Source organism: Charadrius vociferus, unplaced genomic scaffold (assembly GCF_000708025.1).
Source record: "Charadrius vociferus isolate BGI_N301 unplaced genomic scaffold, ASM70802v2 scaffold862, whole genome shotgun sequence".
NCBI classification, from domain to species: Eukaryota; Metazoa; Chordata; class Aves; order Charadriiformes; family Charadriidae; genus Charadrius; species Charadrius vociferus.
In genome coordinates this window covers 1,131,265-1,135,348 of record NW_009647209.1, presented here as the reverse complement: position 1 = coordinate 1,135,348, position 4,084 = coordinate 1,131,265, and the positions used below count along the sequence as shown (strand labels likewise).

General features: G+C 39.4%; 1 protein-coding gene across 1 annotated transcript in view; it reads left to right on the top strand.

Annotated features, from left to right (window-relative positions):
- Positions 1–2,459: 2,459 nt before the first annotated feature.
- Positions 2,460–4,084, top strand: part of SLC35F5 (solute carrier family 35, member F5) — a 26,272-nt gene continuing 24,647 nt past the window's right edge. Inside the window, exon 1 of the mRNA XM_009895861.1 lies at positions 2,460–2,530. The gene's annotated coding sequence lies outside the window, so the exon portion shown is untranslated. The remainder of the gene's footprint in view (positions 2,531–4,084) is intronic.

Here is a 4,084-nt window from a genome sequence, read left to right as displayed (position 1 = left end):
CCCGGCCCGCGGGGCTGAGCGGGGGGCGAGAGCGGGCGCAGCCTGGCTTCGGGAGGGGAACTTTGCCCCCACGCACGTTTGTGTTGGGAGAAATCCCTCTCCTCTCCCCGCCTCAGTCAGCTGAGGGGGTGCGCCCACCCTGGCCGGGGAAGGAGGGGATGTGTGTGGAGGGGCTCCGCTTGCCCGGGAGCGAGGTGGCAGGTGACGGGCGCTCCGTCCGGCCTCGCCTGAGGGGCGAGGAGGTTCGTGCTTCCCCCCGCTTGGGCTACGTCTCTCTCCTCCCGCGGTCTCCAGTGTTTGCTTTACGTGCGAGTGCAGGAGGGATACTCATTCTTGCTCCTCTGTGATCCCCCGGGCTTGAGCCGTATTTCTTTCTCCTCAGGCATCCCCTTTTTTCTGAGGGTGTTAAGGAGACTTACTTCCTTCTCGTCTTTGTTCCTGCTACTTTGCCCCAAAGATATCTGTCGGCAGGCAGGAAGGAGAAGACCCCTTTAACTCTGAAAGCACGTTTCTGAATGCCGTGTTTTTGCCGATTTCTGGCATGCCTGGGAGGCTCGGCTTTCAGATGCAAGAGTGACGTGTAGTTCTGAAGGCTGCTCTGCTTGATCTTATCTGTGGCTGTTTATCCTGTGACAAAGCGTGATATGTTTAGATCTTGCCCTAGACAAGATTAGATGGGTAGCATGTGAAATAGATGTCACTTGTAATTCTCTAGCTAATGTTAAATATATAGCTACTGGTGGCTAAGAGATTGCTCCATACACGGTAACATTTAAAGAGACCTTGGCAGCTTGACATGAAGTTTTTTCTTCTGATCTTATTGGAAGAGCATAAGAAGGAGGGCAACGTCAGTTCCACTTGTCAACTTTCCCTCTGCTAACCTGAAACTAGTATGTTTCTAACTCCCATGTGGCCATAGATGTTTATGTCCAAACAGGGTTATTGTAGTCATGCTAGTATGCTCTATGAATGAACCTGAGAAGTATGCGGTTAGATATTCTGGTAGCTGGTAAAGAATCCAAAATGTACAATAGATTAATATTCGGCATTACTACTTCTATATAAGAAAATTTGTTTGAAACTTTGTTTAATGAATTTTTGGGTAAGTGCCAAGTAGGAAACATGTTCCTCTTATTCCTGAGATAGCAGGATCCAGCTGTACCATGACAGTTTGATTGTATGACTGTTACATTGTGCATTGCCAGATTCCTGAAACATCTCTTTATGTGAAGCTAAATTCTCTTAATTTGGTACTAAAATTAGTGCATTTTCTGTGCAAACTTTGGTCTTGTGTAACTTCTTATTTAGCTAGGAACTGTGATCTCTGCTTACAGTACCCAGTACTGGCATGAAAAACTTGGCTTCAGTTGCTTTTTTTTGGGCCTTCTGCTTCACTATATTCTACAGATTCTACAGTAAACTTTCCTTGAGTAAAGATCACAGGGCTGTAATGAATATAACTGTCACGTTGCATGAGGCTCATTGTTCCATCTCTTCTGAAGATTCTTGGTTTTGCTCTCATCCCATGATACCCCCTGGAAGTTGAGTGGAGGTCAGAGTTGTGTTAAATTAACGTCACTTTAATGTACATTTCCAGATTTAGAAAGATGGGTGTAAAATGTCTGTCAGTTTACTTTCAGCTTTTGTCTGGTTAGAGTCAAAGCAGTGTTTCTGTTTATCTTATCTTGAAAGTAATCAAATATGAAATGAGAATCACCTGATGACTGTATATATTAAAGGGGGAGTTGTAACCCAGAACATGTATTGAGCAGCCAGTATAACTGGAAAAACTGAAACCATTTATTCTGTGTGCAAACCTTATCTTGGTATGTTGTCTTTCAAATTGTATGTGAAATAATCTTGAGTAAATACAAGGAAGAATTTCAAGTTGACTTGCCCGCACCATGCTTTGTGACTGAGCTGCTGTTCTGGGTCCCTTGCTATTCGTGTTATTATGTACATGGGGGGAAATGATCCTGTTTGGCAATGATTTGCCAGTTTATTTGTTTTTTTTTTTTTATTCATAATGTTCACTTCCCTACTTGTCAATACAATAAAAGCTATTTCATATTTTGTGAACTTCATTTGATTTTTCTTTTTTAGGGTGGAACTTTTAATATAAAAAACCTGATAATCTGCACAAAGAAACATTTAGCGCTATAGAAGTAAGATTGCACATTAAGTATCAATGGTGGAATTACACATCCTGTCCTCAGAAGTCACTTATTGCATGTTCAGAACAGTATAGTTGGACAGGCTACTGAGCCTGTTGGCTTTAGTGTAATCAGCTACGTGAACATACTTTCTAGACTACATAGTGAGGCCAATTTTTCTTTTTTGTGTATCATAAAGTGATGACTCAGCTTTAGTGATCTAGGATACTGTAACATTTTAAAAACAAAATACAAAGTCATGACAAAGAAAGTTAAGTATATTTTTTTGTGTTTTTTTTTTTTCAGAAGATCTTCCTGTAACTGGCTAAAAAATGGTTCCACAAGATGACAGCACCAACCCTAACACTTTTGTGATGGTAAATAAATAAAAAAAAAAATAATTAAAAATCCGTGTGGTTTGCTGAAAATTATAATGACATTAAGAAATGCCATTTAAATGAATATTCCTTCAAATGTAAAATTGCAGCTGGTATATTAAAAGTTACACCATGTGGAAAGGACATTTATTTCGTAATAATGGAAACAAAAGGCAAACATATGCTGAAGTTTCTACTGTGTTTAATAGAGTAGAATATTGTATTTACTTTTAAACCATTGTTTTTACGTCAGCCTGTATGTCCCCTGGTGGCTTAAATTTATAACTCTGGGCACTTGATTAATTAAATGTTTTGTAAGGGTAAAGACATGTTCTTAGGGAGAAGTGTCCTGTACAGTTCTCATTTTAGGTGTTAAATGTTATATTAATATGATAAACTTTTATCATTATCCTGAAATGGGTTAACTGTTGGTTATAAGCATTGAACAGGCTTCTGTGTGATCACACAGGACTACAGCCTGCAGCAGATCTTGCGTGCTGCTGGAGGGTAAGATACACGTCTTGCATAATAACTGAATTTAGGTGCAAGTTCTGTACCTGGTTACTTGAGTATTGCTAATATGGATTAAGTAGGGGCTGAAAGTAAGCAACTGAATACTATCTTTCTCTTACTGATATTTGATTTGTGCATGGAGGGAAGAATTTTTAAGCAATATTTTTGCTTTCTATTTATTTTTGTTATTGTTTAGTCAGTTCTTTTGGGTGCATAAATTAGGCATGCACAAACTGTTCAAGCTTTGTATGGATATAAGTTCTGGTTTAATTCTTGGTTATCTGAGATAGTGATCTGAACCTCTAATTGGTAGAGATTGGTAGCATAAGAAAAGTATGAGCGGCAGCTACTGTTTGTATGTGAGGACACTGAGCTAAACAGGTGTTCAGGATCTACAGTGAGCATAGGCTTTGTGTATAGAAGATGGATAACCACATGCCTGTGTCTTAAATCTACATCTTCAATTTGTTTTTAACCAGCTACAGTCATTTGGTAAACTGTGTAGTAAAGGGCTTGAACTTGCTGGATGCTAAGCAGCGTGTAAATCTTGAGTTCAGTGAAGGCTGAATCATAGGCTTGTGTGGTCCATCTTTATAGTCTACCCCTTAATCTAATTTGCAGTAGGTGAAAAGCATCAGTTTATGAACTGTGAATAGGAGGCAAAAGTTAAAATTTTAGTCCTGCTTGAGAGGTAATCAAAGGCAAAATTTAAGGTAAACATTTAGTTTTGCCCTTACTGACACCTCTGTTCTATGCACTAATTTGTGACATTCATATCGGGTATGACTCCTGTAGATACAGTGTATCGCTAAAACAGAGCTTAGCGAGGCTTCATGTGAATAAGAAGAGAAAGAAAATCCAGCACTTCTGGGCAGTAAAACTTGCACCTTTATTATTCTTGGTTGTCAGTTCCAGTTTTGTTGTGCCTTCTTTTGAAGCACCATATACTTTCCAACATCTGGATTTGCAAATAGTTGCAGATTAGATGGACTTCCAATTGGTCTAGTATAACACTTTTTCCAAAGTTCTTTATGTAGGGAA